The 20,909-nt window shown below is 40.6% G+C and overlaps 1 protein-coding gene across 5 annotated transcripts in view; it reads right to left on the bottom strand.

Annotated features, from left to right (window-relative positions):
• Positions 1–20,909, bottom strand: part of LPAR1 (lysophosphatidic acid receptor 1) — a 114,350-nt gene that overhangs the window by 75,627 nt on the left and 17,814 nt on the right. The window contains exon 1 of one of the 5 annotated variants that reach the window (XM_084898163.1): positions 1,554–1,576. The exons of the other annotated variants lie outside the window; for them this stretch is intronic. The gene's annotated coding sequence lies outside the window, so the exon portion shown is untranslated. Of the gene's footprint in view, positions 1–1,553; positions 1,577–20,909 lie in introns of those variants that run through there. 5 annotated transcript variants of the gene reach the window in all.

Raw genomic sequence — 20,909 nt, 5'->3', positions numbered from 1 at the left:
AGCTGGGAAAGGTTCTTCAAACACAAAGCTCGTTTCAAGGCAAAGGGCAGATAGTCCATCTTTTTTTTTAATCCTTACCCAAGGATATTTTCCATTGATTTTTTAAAAATATATTTTATTGATTTTTTACAGAGAGGAGGAGAGAGGGATAGAGAGCTAGAAACATCGATGAGAGAGAAACATCGACCAGCTGCCTCTTGCACACCCCCTACTGGGGATGTGCCCGCAACCAATGTACATGCCCTTGACCGGAATCGAACCTGGGACCTTTCAGTCCGCAGACCGACGCTCTACCACTGAGCCAAACCGGTTTCGGCTCCATTGATTTTTTTAAGGAAGAGTAGAAGAGAAAGGGAAAGACAGAGAGAAGCACCAATGTGAGAGAAACACATCAATTAAGTTGCTTCCTGCACAAGCCCTGACCAGAGCCCAGGCCTGAGAGGAATCTGCAACTAAGGTGCGTGTCCTTGACTGGAATTAAACCCAGAACACTTTGGTCCACAGGCAGATGCTCTATCTACTGGGCCAAACTGGCTAGGGCAAGATAGTTCATCACTTACTTAGTTTTTGGACTAAGTTCACTTCCAAACAAGTTACAGAAAGTTATAAAAGAACAAGAGTCATGATTATGAATAATTTTTTGTCAACAAGTTGGATAATGTAGGAGAAATAAATAAATTTCTAGAAATGTACAACATGCAAAGACTGAATCAGAAAGAAATAAAAATGCAAAGACAACAAGTAAGTAGATTGAAACAGTAACCAAAACTACCCAAAAAAAAAGAGACTAGAACCAGAGAGTTTCACTATTGAATTCTACCAGACATTTAAAGAAGAATTAATGCCAATCCTTCCCAACTATTCAAAAATATTGAAGAGGAGGGAACATGCCCAAACTCATTTGACTAGTCTAGTGCTACCCTGATATCAAAGCCAGAGAAGGGCACAATGAGAAAACTACAGGTCAATAATCCTGATGAATACAATGTAAAAATCCTCAACAAAATTCTAGCAAAACAGAGTAAGACCACAGCATTCAATGGACCATACACCACTATCAAGTAGGATTTATCTCTGGAGTGCAAGGAAGCTTCAACATATGTACATCAGTAAACATGATACACCATATTAACAAGAGATAAAAATTATATGACCCTTTCTCTCAAGAGCTATAGGAAGGATGACAAAATTCGACATCCTTTCATGGTAAAAATTATGAATGACTATAACCTCAACATAATAAAGGCCACATGTGACAAACCCACAGGTCATCATACATATAACAGCAGGGCCACTGATTCCTGGGCCCAACTAAATCACTCTTGAATCGGACTATGTGAATGGAAACCAAGAACCTGTATTTGAATGTGTCCAAAGTGAGCTTAGGTTGAAAGGCAAATGTGGTAACTGCTGTGTCAGATCAGTGGTTCTCAGTCTGCAGCATGCAGCATCCAGAATTCACTGGCGGGCTTGTTCAAATACAGATGGCGGGGCCTCACCCCGCTGAGTTTCTGTTCAGGAGGTCTGGCATTGACCTGAGAATCTGTACTTACTCACAAGTTCTCAGGGACGCTGCTGGTGTTGCTGGTCTGTGCACAACACTCTGAGAACCACTCACTGGACTGTTGGTGTAATAGCCTGTTGTCTCAAACGGCCTTTGGTACAACTGGAAGGGAGGTAATTCGACTGAAGGCTCAGATAAGAGTCTTAAGTGTTCAGTGCTGTTGATGAAAAAGCAGTTTCATGTGCTTTTGATACCAGACACAAAAAGAAAATTTGGCATTTTGTTTAAAAAATCAAAATATATTAGACTGTAATCCAAATTGGGGGGGGCTCTTCACTTATCCAATTATGAGAGTTGCCAGAACATTCCTTAGGAAGAAGCTTTTGAATTATTCAATACAGACTTTAACTGTAACTATAATGTGACTATAGTGAATGCTGCATTGTATATTGGAAAGTCACTAAGAGAATAGATCATAAAAGTTCGCATTACTAAGGGAAAAAAAAATTGTAACTATTTGTGGTGATGGATGTTTACCAGACTTATTGTGGTGATCATTTCACAATATATACAAATAACCGAACCATGTTGTACATCTGAAAGGAATATAATGGTATACATCAATTTTTTGAAGCTACTAAGGACATGTTATTTTTTATCAGGATTCCATCTCACTGTGTGTCCACAAGAACAAGAGAGCTGCGAAATGTACCCACCACATCCTTATAGGAATTAACCCCTGAAATGAAGCTCGTTAATGCTGCCCATCTGAATGGTGAAGGCGTTTGCCAAAAGCAACAGCTTTAGCTTTGACAAAGTCAATAGCAAGCTTCCTTTAAGAAAAGGACTGGCCAGTAGGTCTGAGGCTTCTTACACTCATTTCCTGCTCATGAGCATAAGGTCATAGGATAGCTCTACTGGGAAAGCAATATCTCATTCATACAAATGTGGGTTTTTTATGTTATTAAATTATAAAGTTAAAGAGGAGAGATGTGGACCCAGAGTTGACATCATTCGGCAATAAAATTTGTTCTGTCAAAAGATAATTCCTTTATACTAAATGATTCTCTGTGTGGCCGTATCAATCTTCTCAGAAAACATGAAAGCCTAAAAAAAAAAAATGTGAATGTCTAAAATCATTCAGTGCAGCCCAGAGACATTTCACTAGACTCAAGGCTGGGATTAAATCAATAAATCTTGCAACTGGTCATAAACTGACTTCTGAATAAAAATGACATCAGCCCTCGCCACTTCTCCACCCAATTTCCAGTTAAAGCACACATGAAGACACACAAGAAGACGAAACTCAAAATGGCTCTGAAACCAAGAATCACAGCCAGCCATTTATAAGATCCTGGGAGCAGTACCTGTTAAGAACAGTGAAGATGAAGCTCAAAGCAGTGTTCAGTGAATGCTTTGCTAGCCGAAAAGGAAAAGCCAGAAGTAAGAAGGTTCAGACCTCTCCCACTCGGCCTCGTTTTCCAGGATAAAGAGCGGGGACCAATGAGAGTGGTGGGGGAGACCCTGTATTGTGCGGCTCTGTTTTCTGAAACAACCAGTGATCCACTCTTCTCCCTTCCTCCCTGCACTTTCAGAAATTTCGTGCTAAAATTTTTTTTCATAAATCAGTAAGCATGCCCAGCCAGCCAGTGTGGCTCAGTGGTTGAGCGTCAACCCATGAACCAAGAGATCACAGGTTCGGTTTTGGGTCAGGCACATGCCTGGATTGCAAGCTCGAACAGGAGGGGGTGAACAGAAGGCAGCCAATCAATGTTTCTCTCTCATCCATGTTTCCTCTCCCTTATATAATGTGTGTGTGTGTGTGTGTGTGTGTGTGTGTTAAAAAGTAATAATAACAAATCAGTAAGCAAAATGAATAATCCACTGGCTAGTTCATGGCCTCCTGAGTAGGGAAGAACAAAAGTCCAGTTTTAAAAGATCTGGGTACAGGGAGAATTCTAACATGAAGAATTTCCTTGTCACTAGCCAAGGCTCTTAGTATTGATTTGTAACTCGGGGGGTGGGGGGGTGGAAAGGGAGGGAATGGGCCCCACTTTGACTGAGGAGACTTCCTCCGGGAGTGGAACCAGGGTTTTCTCCTGTTTTAACAATCAAGGTCCACAGCCTCAGGGGTCTGGCTCTGTGGATCTAGCAAACGCTGCACCACGTTTCCAGCTGCGTGCCTGAGTGAGGAGCTGTGCCTGCCCAAAGGAATCAGCCTTCTGAAATCAGTCAGAGCTACACAGCTAAGGAATGGGGGGGGGGGGGGGGGGGGCTTAACTCCAAAATCTAGACCTACTCTGTCCAATAAGGAAGCCGCATACCATATGTAGACAGTGCAAAAATAAAGCATTTCCATCATTGCAAAAATTTCCATTGGCTAATGCTGGCACACGGTCCACAAAAGTTGTGAAGTGGAAAAAGCTTTGTTACTTTGCAATTAAAATGGAAGCGATATTATTCTCTTCTGCATAATGTAGTCTCCAGAGAATTCCGTCATGTTTGGAGTCAGAATGAAATGTAACTAAATGCATCTAGAACTGTGTGTACATTACGACAGTTACAATAAGCTAATAGTCTTTTTAGAATCAAACACATAGAAATGCTGGGTTGTCCTAACTAATATTCCTTGAAAAGAAATAGGGTTCTCATTACATATTCATGTATTATACTTTCCTTGTAAAATTCCCTGAGAAGTCAACTTTCAAAGTTGCTTCTATGCCACCTCAATCTGAACACTACACAGTAAATCACCATAATACAGACAATACATAATACAGGGTGGGGCAAAAGTAGGTTTACAGTTGTTCAAATGGAAAATAGTACAATAATTAATGAATAACAATTAATACAAGAATAAACTCTATGTTTCGCATACTCACAACTGTAAACCTACTTTTCCCTCACCCTGTATATGTATTGTAGTTAACTTAAGGCAAAATAAATAAATTTAATTTTACCAGACCATTTTCACTGTCAAAACCAGAAGCAAGTGGGAACATATTTTATCTTTTTAAAATGGGGGACAGGATCACTCGATGTAAAATAACAAGGGGGGTAGAGTGAGGATGAGGGTAAAGCAGTCTCCCTCACCTTTTGAGAGCTGGACAGGTGGACATTCTCTTATCCCTCGTCAAAACGGGATAAAACAGAGGCTCAAAAGCTATAAATACAGATAGGATTTTTCCTGCCAAGGCTAATAGAACTAAACAATTAAAACTGCCAGTAAAAGAGGAATATATAAGAAGCTCTGGAAACATGTGTTCACCCAAAATCTAAAGTACTAGGGGTATGTAACTTCTCTTTAAAATATGGAAGTGTTGCCGGGCCAGTGTGGCTCAGTGGTCAAGTCACATGCCTGGGTTGCAGGCTCGATCTCCAATGGAGGACGTGCAGGAGGTAGCCGATCAATGATTCCCTCTCATCATTGATGTTTCTATCTCTTTCTCTCTCTCTCTCCCTTCCTCTCTCTGAAATCAGTTATAAGATATAAAATAAAACAATATAAAATTTTTAAATATGGATGTGTCGGTTATGGGAATGCCCAGGTCAGGAACTCTGGGAATCCAGGCATGGTCTTCAGAAGTCCATTTAGAATGGGAATCCCTAAATTCTATGGAGTCAATAAGAAAGTATTTAAACCACGGAGATCCATCCTCAAACAGAGAAAGACAGACGATGGCTGCCCCGATCCCTGGAGTTCAGTAGGCAAGCCGGGACACCGCAAGGCAGGACAGAGTGAATGTGTGCACGTGGCCCCTCCAGGCTGGCAAGAGTGAGACCAGCGGGTGACAGAGGAACCATCCCAGAGCCTGTTCTGTGGGGAAATCCAATGCGATTTGCTTAACAGAAAGGACCACACAATGAAAGAGAAAGGCTGTTTTTACAAACGTGCAGTCACCTCTGAGGATGCCTGGCAGCATTTTCCCACGTTCGGGAGGGTAGGGGAATGGCATTCGGTAAACTAGGACTTGGGGTGCAGGAACTACAATGTGGTGGCAGCAATCACACAGTGGGCAGTCCCCCAGGTGCCAACGCAGCACGGTAGGGTCAGGAGCTACCTTCCTTCCCAGAACACCATCCCCTCACAGCGAGAGCCTGAAAACTAAACACGCATCCAGCAACTGTCCCCCAGAACTCTTTACTGCACTCCAGGTTCCTGTGCCTCACAGAAACAAGAATGCAATGGAAGCCCTAACCGGTTTGGCTCAGTGGATAGTGTCGGCCTGAGGACTCAAGGGTCCAAGGTTCAATTCCAGTCTAGGGCATGTACTGTGGTTGCAGGCACATCCCTGGTAGGAGGTGTGCACGAGGCAGCTGGTCAATGTTTCTCTTCCATCGATGTTGCTAACTCTCTATCCCTCTCCCTTCCTCTCTGTAAAAAATCAATAAAATACATTTAAACAAACAAACAAGAATGTAATGGAAGCTAGAATTACGCTAAGCATCAATAATTCAAAACTACTGAATTCACTTACATATTATTTGACCACTGCTCCAACCAACATGTAATATTCTTACACTGTTAATTGTATCAAAGTCATATTCACTGCTTCAATACAGTTTATCCCAACAATTCAGGCTTAGGGGGAAATACCCAAATAATTGTTGGCTTCATCATACACCCAGAGTACAGCTGCCACCGTTCTTTATGCCATAAACAGTTGTGACATGCTTGCTTCAAAAAACGGTATCTTCCAATGATAGTAACAGTCACCAGTTCTGGACGACGCTGCCTTTGTAATACATTTCTCTCATCCTAGCCCTCAATTGGCCTTATCCAGCTTTGAACTCAAGTTTGCTTCATCCAATAATCTCTTCTGCACCTTCAGCTTTGTTCTCTCCTCAGTTCTCAGCCCTCAGAATAAAACCAGGCTCTAAATCCTACTTTAAAAGAAAATAGGAAAAAAAAAATACTCCCTCGACCCCCAACTACTACTTCCTCCTAACCACCCCTCCCCACTTCCACACCCACTCTCTCACTTTCAAGGCCAAGAATATTAAAGCAACAGTCTGTGCTCATTTCTTTAGCATCCCTTCTACGATGCACAAGGCGTCTGCCTCACCCTCAACATTTTGAGAAAAGATCACTTTCCTCTAAATAAGGAGATTTCTCGGCCCTTATCTCACTTGACCCTTTACGGCGTTTTACATTGTTAATCACTGTCTTTTTAAATTTGTCCTATACGGGACACCATGCCCCTTTGATTCTTATCCAACGTTCTAACTGCTCTTCCCCAGGAATCATTGAATGATCCCCTTCCTCTGAGAGTCTGGAAATGCGGGTGCTCCCCTGAGTTCTTTGCTTGGCCCTTCCCTATTCTGCTCCAACTCACTCTCCGTAGGCCATCTTACCCATAACAGTGGATCCCACAGACACTTGCAGGCTAATGGTGGCAGATTCTTAAGTATGCATTCCCATTCCAGAACATTCTCTCACACTGCTGCGTTTCATTGAAAACCTCAAATTTTAAAATATGCCAGATTCAACTTATCACTTTCCTACATTGAGCATGCCACTAAATCCTATTGACTACCCACTTTCCAACAGACTCAAATCCATTCTCTCTCCCCCAGGCCCCGCTGTCACTTACTTAGTTCAGGTCATCTCCCAGGGACAATTGCAAGGGTCTCTATCGCTAATCTTATTTCTCTTCTCTGTCCCTCTCCAATTTAGCCTCCCATAAGGGTGTAGCTGACAAAACTATAGAAGTCCTTTCAATTACCGAGAATTGGGAGGGAGGAGGCAAACTTCAGATGTCTTTGCACACGAGGCGAGACCTCCCGTGACCTGGCTTCTGCCTCATGCATGAGTAGGTTTTCCATTGTTTCCCAAACCAAAGGACTTGGAGATTCTAGAAAACAGTGTTGTTCATGCCTTTTCATAGTCTCTTTTCGCTGAATGAAAAACTCTCTTCCATTGCCTATCCGCAACGCTGCAGAACTCTGTATCTTTCAGTCTTTTATTACCAAGTATCAGAACTCCCCTTCTTAGTCACCCACACACACATCACCATCAGCAGCATGTTGGTTGTGCCCTCCTATATGCCCTCATCTTTGTACCTTGCACATAAGATACAATATTCATCTCACTAAACTCCACTCTTTTATGAGGCAACTCCTGGACTTTGAACAGCACCATCATTATCTTCTTATTCTATGCTTAGTTGTGCCTGGCATATAAACAGTCCTCAATAAGACTTGTTGAATAACAAGGGGAGAAATTAATGGAGATGCATGGCCACTAAAACCAAAAAAACAAAAAACTTAAAGAAGTTGTTTACCCAAAAATTCAAAGTATTTATTTTTTAAAATATATTTTATTGATTTTTTTACAGAGAGGAAGGGAGGGAGATAGTTAGAAACATCGATGAGAGAGAAACATCCATCAGCTGCTTCCTGCACACCCCCCACTGGGGATGTGCTTGCAACCCAGGTACATGCGCTTGATTAGAATCAAACCTGGGACCCTTCAGTCCACAGGCCTACACCCTATCCACTGAGCCAAACCAGCCAGAGCAATCCAAGTATTTAAACACAACTTAATTTATTTCCTAACCAGCGAATCTCCTTTATTCGCCCATTCATGCAACGAATATGTATTGAGCACCCACTGCACACAAAAGGCTGTACCACACAAGAAACAAAGTAATATAAAGCTGGTAACATAAAGTCTCCCCGACTTTCTCAACTCACTACAGACCTGACAATCCCACACATTCTATTCCCAATGGCCATTAGGAAAACTAATATACACACATCAAGTGGAGGGAGGATGACCCTGGGATGGTTAAGCATGAGAACTAACCTTCTTCTTAAACACATTCCTTACCTCATCTAGCCTTTCTTAACACACTCACCTGCTCCTTCTCCAAGTTCAAATATCTGCATTACCCATCCCATCCCATGCCAATTCTGTTTTCAAAAGTTACAGCCTCAACATGAAAAAAGTCCAAAATAATTTGGCTTTATCCAAATCATACTTCCAAACAGGTACACAGGCAAACCAACTTGAATAATAAAGTCACAGTGGTAGAAGGTGAGAGACAGATCTTCACATCACATACATTCTATGAAAAATAAAGGCAAAAAAAAAAAAAACTAAAAGAAAACATAATAGAAGATTTACATCATCCTAAAGTAAGGAGTGGCTATTTTAGCAAAATGACAAAGCAAAAACCATAAAATACAGATAAAAGGTAACTAAATATTTAAAGCTTATATATAGCTATATGGGGTGTGCAACATTTGTTTGGATGTAAAATAATACAATTATTAATAAATTATATAAGAATAAACATTGTTTCACATACTCATAACTGTAAACTTACTTTTGCCTACCGGAATGGAAATGCACACTGGAAAAATGTTTTACAACATAAGAAAGTCCATTAATATCTTAAGTTTTCAACATAAAATTATATATATATAAAGTATATAGTTGAAACAAATAAAAATAAACCTACAAATAAGCCTAATAGAAAAAAAATGATTGACAGAACAAATGAGTATTTTAAAAAAGTTGTGCTTAACCTCTTGAATGATCAAAGAAATCTAAATTTTAAAAATAAGTGTATTTTCAAAAAAAACACTGATGATGTGTTTAAATTTATAACACTCAGTGTTAATGAAGGGTGGCACCTTCAAGTACTAGGCCTGGGAGTTTCAATATAGAGCAATTGTCCTGATCCTGCAGAATGTCTCTAACAATCTCCATCAAAAATCAAACAAGCAGCCTGGCCGGTGTGGCTCCGTGGTTGAGAGTCAACCCATGAATCGGGAGGTACCTGGTTCAATTCCTGATCAGGGCTTGTGCCCAGGTTTCAAGCTTTATCTCCAATAGGGGGCATGCAGGAGGCAACCGATCAATGGTTCTCTCTCATCATTAATGTTTCTATCTCTCTCTTCCTCTGCCTTCCTCTCTCTGAAAAAAAAAAAAAAAAAAAAAAAAAACAAGCATAGCCTTTGACCTAGCAATCCAGCTTCAAGATATTTATCCTGAGGAAATTATCAACAACCTACACTAAGATAGCTATATAAGGCCATCCTTTGTAACAGAGTAATTGAAAGCAACCTTAAGGTTCTAAGGAAGGAAATTATTTAAGTAAACAATATTTATTTGAAGGATGAACTATGTCCTGCTATTAAAAAGTTATATTGTGGACTTCCATTCTGGAAATACTGAGGACAAATTACCCTGAAAACCCTCCCAATACACACACACACACACACACACACACACACACACCTAACCTTTGTTAATGCTTAGTCAAGTTGGCCAAAAAAGTAATGAACCTCCTGAGAAGCTAAAATATGTCAAGAAATCAATCAAGGTAAAAGAACACTGACTTAGCAATCAGTAATACTCCAATGCCAGGTGACTTCTAGTTTTGACTTTTATAGGCAGAATCAAGAGGAAAGTGAAAGGCAGATAAAACCCCTCTATAAAAACCTGGGACATTCACCCTCAACCACCCTCAACACGTGAACTAGAGGAACAAATATTGACCCATGTCACATAGGGAGAGGGTAAGGAGACTCGATTGTCTCCGTCTTGGATGTAGGTAGGAAAGAGTCTCCCCTGAGAACTTATATCCAGACACTTACCTTTAATCCATTTGGGGCCTGAATTAATTGGCCACCCAATAAATCTGAAGCTGAATATTGAAACAGATGTAGACGTAATTAAATAGTGCCCTTAAGGCATTCAGCAGAAGCAAGCACAAGTTCTTCCTGAACTGATTCACCTTAAGTTCTCAAAGAATTCTCAGAGAAAAAGTTTCTAGAAATGTGAGCTCACATTAAAAAAAAAAAAAAGACAAAAAAAAAAACCACAAAGCATAAGGAAGCAAGCCAAAACATACAAGTGTCATCAGAAACAACAAATAGCAGAATTAGACAAAGTTTACAGATAAAGGCATTATCAGATACAGACTATATTAAAAGTCTGATGTATTCAAAGTGATCACACAACTTAGAAAAAGAGCCAAACTAAGTTTCTAGGAAAGAAAAATGTGGTATTTCAAATTAGAAACATGATGAGGGAGTGCAACTGATGGGAATGGAGGACAGATGCACAGGGGTAAGCTTAGAAGTGAGATTCAGAGGCAGGAAGGATTGTGAAAGTCTCAAAGACGCCTCCACGGTGATCTGGATCCAAAGAACTGACAAAGCAGAAGTGTTATTCAAAGAAACAATGGACAAAAAAATGCCCTAGAATTGGTGGTAGAAACACTCAGACTCAGGAGAGGCAAGATCAATACAAGGAAATCCACACTGAAATAAGTTTAGTAGTGCATATACTGACACAAAAATGCTTAATACATTCCTAAGGGAAGAAAGAAAGAAAAAGAGAGAGAGAGAGAGAGAGAGAGAGAGAGAGAGAGAGAGAGAGAGGGAGGAGAGTGGGAGGGAGGGAGGGAATGCTCATGTCATTTTTATTTGATAAAAAACATGGGTTTACAGACATGTGTACATACTTGGAAGAATTATTTTTAAAATTATTACTTTGTTTTTAAGGGGAAAGATTTTTGACAGTTTTTTATTTATGTTTTTATCTTTTTCAGGAATTCTAAATTATGTATGTATCACTTTTTATATGAAAAGTTACTAAAAATTAAAAATATATATACTGAACATATCTATGTCTTTGAATATATGAAAAGACATATACCAACAGTGCTAACAGCTAATATTTCTAGTTCAGAAGAATTTGGATGATTTTTGTCTATAGTATCTAATCAATGACCACACAAATTAAATGTATAAATATAGAGGACTAAAGAGTTGATATTTAAAAACATTAACATTGGGATCACTGGGTCAAATGGGAGTTTCACTTTTAACTTCTTGAGGAAACTCCATACTGTTCTCCACAGTGGCTGCACCAGTCTGCATTCCCACCAGCAGTGCAGGAGGGTTCCTTTTTCTCCCTTTGCCAGCGCTTGTTGTTTGTTGATTTGTTGATGATAGCCATTCTGACAGGTGTGAGATGGTATCTCATTATTTTTTTGATTTGCATCTCTCGGATGATTAGTGACTTTGAGCATGTTTTCATTTGTCTCTCGGCCTTCTGTATGTCCTCTTTCGAAAAGTGTCTATTTAGATCCTTTGTCCATTTTTTGATTGGATTATTTATCTTCCTTTTGTTAAGTTTTATAAGTTCTCTGTAAATTTTGGAGATTAAGTCCTTATCTGAAATGTCATTGGCAAATATGTTCTCCCATGCAGTGGGCTTTCTTGTTGTTTTGTTGATGGTTTCTTTTGCTGTGCAGAAGCTTCTTATTTTGATGTAGTCCCATTTATTTATTTATAAAGATACTGCTACAACATATGTCTGCTATTTTGCTGCCTACAGAGTCTTGTAGGATTTTTATGGTTTCCCATCTTACATTTAAATCCTTTTGCCATTTTGAGTTTGTTGTGTATGGTGTAAGTTGATGATCTGGTTTCAGTACTGAAAGGTCATTAGTTCAATTCCCGGTCAGGGCATTCACCCAGGTTATGGTTTGAGCCATGTGGGATGCAATCGATCTCTCTCTTTTTCTCTCTCTCCTCTCTTAAAAAAAATAAAAATCAATGAAAGCATATTTTAAGAAAATAAAATAATCAAAACTGAAATCAACTATGCAGCATATACATATATTTGTATACAACGTTTTCAGAGACATAACTTTATGGGACAGCATTGCCTTTCTATATTAAAATTTTAAAGCACAGAACAGACATATGTGCAGATCTTATACAGAGCCTGCGGGGTAATGGCGGGCAGAAATAACACAAGAGCCTTAGCAGTGGCTGTCCCCGGTGTCGCCGTTTCCCCTCGCATGAATATCTGGAGAAGGAGAGAACAAGAGGGCCAGTCAGGGCTTCGCAATGTTGACCCACATCTGGACTCAATTTCGAGTCTTGGGAACCAGAGCCATGGAAGCAGGAGAACATAAGACAGGGGCTAAAACCACCTATCTGAAAACACATTAAAATTTACAATTATTGCCATTTACAGGGAGAAAGTCAACATTCGCTGTGGCATTTCAACATAAGAGGAAAAGACCAAGGCAACCAAGGAAAAGGGGGCAACGCTACTAAGGCCCGGAGGCCGCACTTCCCTTTAGTGGCACCAAAATCCACATCAGATACGTGATTTGTGTGTTTGTGTGCAATGCCCTTGAACTAGAAACTGCAGGTTTTAATCTCTTAATTTATTCAGGAATAAAAATTCAGACCATAGGCAATAGACTTTCATGTGACTTTAAAGATACGTTAGTAGCTAAAGATAAGAAAAGCAGGCCTAGGACCCAGCTGTTCTTCTGTAACCAAGTTGAATCGCATCCTTCAGACACTGGAAGGTTTATCAGGCAGATGAAGATCAAGATCTGGTCACCTGTTTCTTTCTTACGACCTCTGTCACAGATCTTTACGACTCCTTTCCCCTCTCCATGAGAACTCTGAAATTCTTAGAGGTTGGCACCTCAAACACAGTACAGTACCCTTGCTGGGTGGATCTGACCAACCCAGAATACAGTCAAACCAACATCTCGTTTGCTCTCACTGTAACTGCCAGATGGTTAGAGAACTCACTCTAATGAAACAAAGTCTATGGTTTGATATCACAGCCATTTTAATTGGGTCCATCTCTGAAAAATGCTATTACTATGAAAATAAGAATTATAAAAATCAGAGTCTCCAAACCCACTGTTGCACAAAGAAAATGGTCCAACAGATATTGTAGAATTTGTTAACAATGCAGAGTCCCGGATCTTTCCCAGATTGTGGAAATGGACTCTGTATCTAAATATACTCTCTGGTGATTCTAATGCAAAGTAAAAAGTGAGAGCCAATGTCCTACCCCATGGTGCCCAACTGTTATTGCTTTACCACGCACAAACACATTCATTCATTCATTCTCTATCGCTATCTCCTGGCAGCTCATGAAGGCAGAAAGGAAATGACTAGTACTGCTGGGTTGGTTTCGATTGATGGGTAAATGGGGATTACAACCAGGAACTGGCAATCCCTTCTTTTAGTGCCAGTCCAGGTGATGTAGTAGGAGAATGAGGAGAGGGGCAAACTGTTCAATGGGTTGAACTGGGGAAAATAAACAGCCTAAAACAATTCTTCATTCACACTTGATCCTTAGAGATGTGTGGTGAAAAGCTGGGAAACTGTTCAATTTGGAGGAACCTGCCAAAAAAGAGGAGAGGACAGGGAAGGCAAGGAATGAGAGGGGAGAAGGAAGGACGGAAAACCCCAAGCAGCAGAGAAGGGGAATTCCTGTGACTGTACAGGATACATTAGTTGAATTCAGCCTGTAACTTTGTAAAAGCAATGGAGTTTCACTCTTACAATTTTAATGTTCAAGTTTTATCATGTTAATATAAAGCTTTATGCAATTTAGAAAATGTTCTTCCCCCAATAAGCAAACTCAGAGGGGAAGCAGTTGATGGCTGCATTGGCTGCAACAACAAAAATTCGGGAGTCGTTTGTATATTCCGGGATGAGGATCAAACTTATTTCCCCAAATATCAAAGACAAAATCCTAACACTGAACACAAAGTGTGCCCATAAATTCTTTCCATCGTTTTGGGTCCTACATTTTTAAAACTGAACTTCATTCTGTTTCCAAGTACAGATGCAAACTGCAGACAAAACATCCTACCACAAAACTAAATCGGAAAATGCCCAGGACCAACAAATCCACAATAAAGAGGCTCAACTTCAACCCGAAATGGTAAATGTAATAGCCATGACCTTTGGCATGCGGTAAAAGATGAATCCAGTTAATGTTACCTTAAAGAGAACTTCAGCAACTCTCGTCCTTCCTGTCATAATTGCCCAGTATGGGCCTCAGAAGCCAGCTGTTTGGTGAAGATAGATCAGTGATACAGAGAGAAGCCTTTTCTGACCAATGTGGGATTTCTCTCTGTGTAAACTCTCTGAAACACACATTAATGGATTCCAAAGGCATTTAAAGAGGCCATAATCTGTTAAACATTTACAATTACAAGGGGATCAATAAAGATGGAATTGTTAAATGGCAACTTTCCAGGTCGCTTTATTCTAATTCCAAAGCAACTAGAAGTTAGCAGTGTCTCAGAAAAAGACGTTTTTGCTAAACCATGAGGCCGGGATATGAAAGGTTATCTAGTAAATCCCCCCTACCCACCATTCCCTCCTCCAAACAATTCTGTCATCAAGCAAGTCATTATCTAAGGCAATGTCAACATATCTGAAAGCCTGACCTCTCTGCTTAGCCCTTCATTACCCCGTGACACTTCAAAATCCCCTTTCTAACTAGAACTGTACATCCGTACACATGTCTACACTCACACTATATCTGCCCTCGGACGTCAAATTATCCAGCTTCCGGCCCCCTGCATTTCCCCCTGTTCATCAGCCGTGTCCCGCCTCAGTCCTCATCAAACCCAGCCTTAATGCCATGGTCCACTGCCTGAGCTCCCCTCTTACCAGCCTGCTACTTCCCACACTCTTTCTGTGCTCTAACACCCCAGTTCTGATTAAACTCCAAGCTTCTAGGTCTGCTTCCCTTCACAGCCTCCAGAGGCCCCTAAGGACAAGATGAAGATGTCATCGCTAATCAATGAATCCTCATCTCAGCAGAGCCCACAGTAGGAGCCATTTTCATGCTGTCATTTTTCTCTGCTCTCTTCCATTTCTTGTGGTATCTCTTCTAAGCCTTTGGTCCTCTCAGGTAAGCTTCATAACTCATAGCCATCAGGGAGAAATCAGAACTTAAAAAGCCTCTTTAAGTTCTGCCCTTCCCGTCCTTCTCTCCCCTGCCGCCCTTCACTTGAATGATGTGGGCCGTTTTTGCACGTATCATCTCTGGCTCACCTACCACACTCTCTCAAACTTGGAGGCATATTAGAATCTCCACGTGGCGGCCCTGGTGTCTCTTCCAAAGACGGGGTCAAATGGTTGGAAGCGGAGCCCCTGAATGTGGCTTATTTGTAAAGCTCCCCCAGGTGATTCTTAGAATAAGCCAAGGTTGGGTACCACTGGCCAAACTTTATCCACTCCCATGGTTTTTTCTGAGCTGCATTCTTGCATATCTAATGGGTTACAGAACCACCACTGTCCCCTGTATATTCTCAACAGATACCATGCTATCCTCTTCATTCTTCCTGTTATGGGCTGAACTATGTCACCCCAAAGATTATGTTAAAGTCCTAACCCCTAGTAACTCAAAATCTGACCTTTAATTTGGACACAGGGTCTTTAAAGAGGTAATTAAATTAAAATGAGGTCATTAGGGTAGGCCCTAATTCAAAATGACTACTGTTCTTGCAAGAAGAGGAAATTTGGACGAAGACATGCACACACAGATAGGGGAAAACCATGTAAAGACACAGGGGCATGACCATCTAACCAGCCAAGAAGAGAGAGCTCAGAAGAAACCAACCATGATGACAGCTTGATCTTGGACTTCTAACCTCCACAACTGTGATAAAGATTTCCATTGTTTAAGCTACCTTGTCTGCAGTACTTTGTTATAGCAGACATAGCAAACGCATACCCTTCCAATGCCCTCCTTACACTCCCTTACTTCTCCATCTTAGCCACTGGAATCACCATTCATTCACCATTACCTCTCCCTCTCCCTCACCTACCATATCTACTCAACTACTAAGTTGTGTCAGTTCTTTCTCCTAAGTATCTTCTCATCTGCCTCCTCCCCTCCAAACCCGCTATCACTGCCTTCATTCAGATCCTAATTATCTCTGCTTGGATGTTCCAGTCCCTTCCACCTACCACCATTTCTCTTGGCTCTGTGAAGAACACTCTTCCTGAAACAGAAATCTGGTGTGCCAAATGCTCTGTTTTAAGCCCTTACATGATTCCCCACTGACTTAAGTCCAACCTCCTCCATCACAGCATACCGAGTCCTGCAGTTACTTCCTACTTCAGCTGTAACCTACCTCGCTAATTAAGCTCCAGCACTTTGAACCTATTCAGAACTCCCCTAGCACATAATGGTGATCCATGCATTTGCACATGTGTTTGGCTCTTCCTGGAATAATCTCCCTTGCCCAAACTCTAGGCTGGGTAAACACCTACTTCATCCTTTCCCTCCCAGACTCAGAATCACCTCTCAGTGAAACCTTTTATGACCCTCCTCCCCATCCAGATTAATCACTACCTAGTCTCTGCTGCCTCTGAAACTTACACATACTTCACTTTATACCGTGGCCATAATTGGGCAGGTGTCACAAACACAAATACCCATAGGGGCCAACCAGGCGTCATAAATAAATAAAGTGCCCGGTGAAAAACAGATCTTAAATTTGCATGATTCAGAAACTATGCTTGCACTAGAACCAATCGTAATGCCTACCTTGCTATGTCATCTTTTAAAACCTTGTATTGAGCAAATAAAAAGTTCACGGGGCCAAATTCATTTGGCACATAGGCTGCCAGTTTTGCAAACTCTAGCCAAAGGCATAAAATGTCAGAGCTTTCGCTTCTCTTCCTTCAACTCCTTGAAGCAAAACGACTACAGAACATGCCTGTGGGTATTCCCACAGCCCACATACCTGTGGTCACAGGCTGATCCTTGTTCATGCTACTCCCTCACGTCACTGGGGCTGACATTTACACAGACCCCCACTTACCTGACTATAAGAGAAGGATAGTGTTGAGTTGGATGAGCCTTGTACTCACTACTCCTCAGTACCTACCAAAAGTATTCTTTTATGAGAAATAACATTCATAGGCAATATCCCGAAAGGTACCTAGCCCATCATTGCACAAGGAATGTGGAATGTCTGTCCTTGGACAAAGCTTTACCAGCAACGAGCTACTTGTCTGAACTGTCTTGCTTTGGCTCCTATGGAAATGTTTTCCCAAGATAAGCTTTGGAATTATGCCATTGACCTACATTGAGCAACATTTAAACACACACACACACACACACACACACAAAAAAAAAAAAAAAAAAAAAAAAAAAAAAAAAAAAAAAACCACAGTTACATTCATTGTAAAGGTTGTGTTTAGAGAAATTGCTCATTACACTAACATATCTGAGTATGTAAAGAACCATAGATAAAATCCTCTCTTCTCCCAGTACCATGAAGTGCTGTGTCCCTTGTTGAGTCATTATCCTCAGAGGATCTCTGGATTATACAGCGGATTGTGTGCCCTCTTCATGTCAACTATCAGTAACAGCAGTAAAATGTGGGGTCCTTTTCTGACACATGGGAAGGAACCTGAGGTGGACCCTCAGTGTTGATCTCTGCTTAAATTCACACTCACTTTATCCACTTGCATTTCCTTCCTGTGCTTACTATGTTTCTTTATCTTCCGTAGGGAAAAACACAGGTACTAACTTCTAGCATAACCTTTATCACACCTTTACTACTGGGGAGTTTCTTGAAGATAAGGCCTGCACCTTACTCACCTTTGTATCTCCCTAGTCTAATATGTGATCACTAGTTGAATGTCAAATTGAATTGTATCCCTTTGACCACTTCCAGTTATGAATGAAACGGTCAATTACCTCTTTAGGAAGCTAACTTAATCTCCCCAAATGGACAAAAGTGGTCTCTGACCTCAATATCAATGGAATCTGGAAGAAAATAAAGCTTATGGGGACTACTCTGAGGAATGCACACTAAACAAGTACAGGTATAAATAATGTTTAGTTTTTAATTCTTTGCGCTCCATTTTTAAATTATTTTCCATTTTCTAGTAGCTAACCAGTTCTTTTGCATAAGTATATGAACCGGGGATCCTCCACAATCAGTTTATACAGGGAACGTAATTAAAACCAAAATATTTGATGGCATATTAAAACCCACACACTCACAGGGCAGAGCAGGGCCCTGGGAGGCCCTGAGAAGATGCTCTCTGTGAGGATCCAAAGCTGTGGGATGTGAAGAGGGCATCGCCACAGTGGGGAGGAGCACATCCACCAGCGAGGTCAGGTCAGTTCCACTCGTGTCATCCAGGGCTGCCTAGTATTAAAGTTTCCTACTGCTCCGATCGTTTTCCAAGGTCTAAAAATCCACATTTCATTCACACACATTTATGTCTTTAATTTTTTTCTCAAATTCTGCTGGTAGGACTATGAACGATTATCACTGTTTTAAAGATGGATTTAACCATTTCTCACCACTATTCATAAAAATCATCCCCAACTTCCGAGACATCAATTCTGTAACTGGGAATCTATCCTTCAGAAATCATCTGAGAAAGCTTCGCACACAAAGGTATTCACTGCAGGGGAGTGGAGCTACTGAATGGAATTAAGGTCACCTCTAATTATGATATGCTATTAAAACAAAGAACAGGATACTCGGATTCAGTAGCATTTCAACCACACAAAATATTAAAAGAAAATTGACCCCATAAAGTTGACAATGGCTATCGCAAGTGGGCATTGCAGCTCCTTTTCCCCCTTCTTCTTCTTTAAATTTTTCTTTGTTTCCTACAATAAACACAGATCACTTTTGTAATAAGAAAGTTTCTTAATAGTCTTTTTTTAATCTAGTTGAAAACCAACTCATATTACTCTCAAAAAAAGTTGTTGGTTGCATTGTTCTTAAAATAGTAAGTAAATGAGAAATAAAACTAAATGTCCAAAAATGGGACAATATTTGAATGAACAACAGTTTAACAACTTAATGTCATTAAAAATATAATGATTCGGATTATGATGCCATGTATAACAGTAGATAGAAAATGCTGAGTAGAACAAACACACATGTGTTTGCCTCTATGTAGAGTAGACCATAAAATAGGCCATAAAGGGAATAGGCCCAAAACTACCAAGTTTAAATGAAAAGCATATTACATGAGGGAATTGCAAATGTGAGTGTTTGCTTATTTAAATATTACCCTAATGTGGGTTCAAAAATAATTTTTAAACACTTGTCAGAATATTCTAAGCAGTTTCTTACAAGGAAACAAATATTTTTGGTGAATTGAACAGGTTTAAATACTTTAAGATGTGTTTACTGAAAGATTGTTACCCTTTTATCCACTGAGTTATTCCAGCACCAAAAAGGGGTGAAGAAGGAAAAAGGAAAGTACTTCAGAAGGTAAATGATACTGTGCATTCTCCCTGCATTAGAATAAATCCAAAATTGTCCACTCACTCTGTTGTAATAGCTATGGGCCAGAGTTGCTATTTTTTGCCAAAAAAAAAATTAGTGGAATGTTAAATATGTTTTATAATAAATCTCGTGCAGGAATAATATATTTAGACATGAAATCTGGGCTAGTTCTTGTTCCTAGAGAAGGTAATCAACAAGGTCCCTAATACCTGCATCAGATATGGATTCGTGATTCCTGGTCCTCCACTTTGAGGTGGCCAAATGCTTGGAGAGTTGCTGGGACTGTTCCCAGGGTCGTGATGACAAAGCCCTGCTTGAGAGCAGAGGGTCCCTTGAACAAGCAGAGATGTTCAACGGATGCTCCCAACACTGAGAATAAAACTCCTCCAGGGGGCTTCGCCTCACCCACACAACTTTCTCTTGGGGCTCCTAAGAATGCCTTTCCTTAGACCCGGAGGCAGTGCCCCAGGACACTCTGAGCCTCTTTCTGGCCTTATCTGCCTTGAACCGAACCTAACCCCATGACTCCAACGCCTTGCAGCCTTGAGCAACATCTGTGCCTATTACCTGCCTGGACCTACGCCAAGCATGATCCCAAACACTGCAACGTGTCCCTGCCTTGTCCCAGATCAGGAGCCTGGAGTCCGGGCCAAATTGCCATGCAGTATCAGCTTACTCAGAAGCTATTCAACAGAACATAAAGGAGTATAAGCTGATGAATCAGCACCAAAACACACTAAGTAAAACACCCACAGTTACCCGGACTTCCTGAGTAAACACTTATTGTGAGTGAGGAATTAGGTAGAGCTCAAATACAAAAGCTTTCATCTCATCTTTCTTTCTCAAATATAATTTCCTCAAAAATAAGAACAAGGGTAATAAAGAGCTCATGTTATAATGAGCACTTTACAATTATAATTTATTTTCATTCCCTTCCACATGAAACCCATTCCTTATCAAATATTCCTAATGATAGTCATTGAAACTGAATGGGTCCTCCATATGATCCCTTAGCCCTTTAAATCTCTGTGAAAGAACGCCACTCACTGTTCCCTGGGTTTCCATAAAATGTGGATTATATAGAAAAACGTTGATACTGTAGATTTCCCCCAAAGCAAGCATTCAGCATATAAACCCATGGTGTTTTTTTTTTTTAATTCACCTTCACTGAGCCTGAAAGGTTAGAAAAATTAATTTCGAGTGTGGGCAAACTATCAACTAGGATGTTGGAGTCTTAAGTATTGGCCCAGCTATGTCCTAATCTTTGCCCAGTCTTCAGCGTTTCCAGGAGAAGCAGTAGCAAGGTGTACAACGTGAAGGTGCTTGCGCCA

This window comes from Pipistrellus hanaki, assembly GCF_964339955.1.
Source record: "Pipistrellus hanaki genome assembly, chromosome: 11".
Taxonomy (NCBI): Eukaryota; Metazoa; Chordata; class Mammalia; order Chiroptera; family Vespertilionidae; genus Pipistrellus; species Pipistrellus hanaki.
Note: the sequence above shows the minus strand (reverse complement) of the source record. Positions and strands in the feature narration are given on the sequence as shown.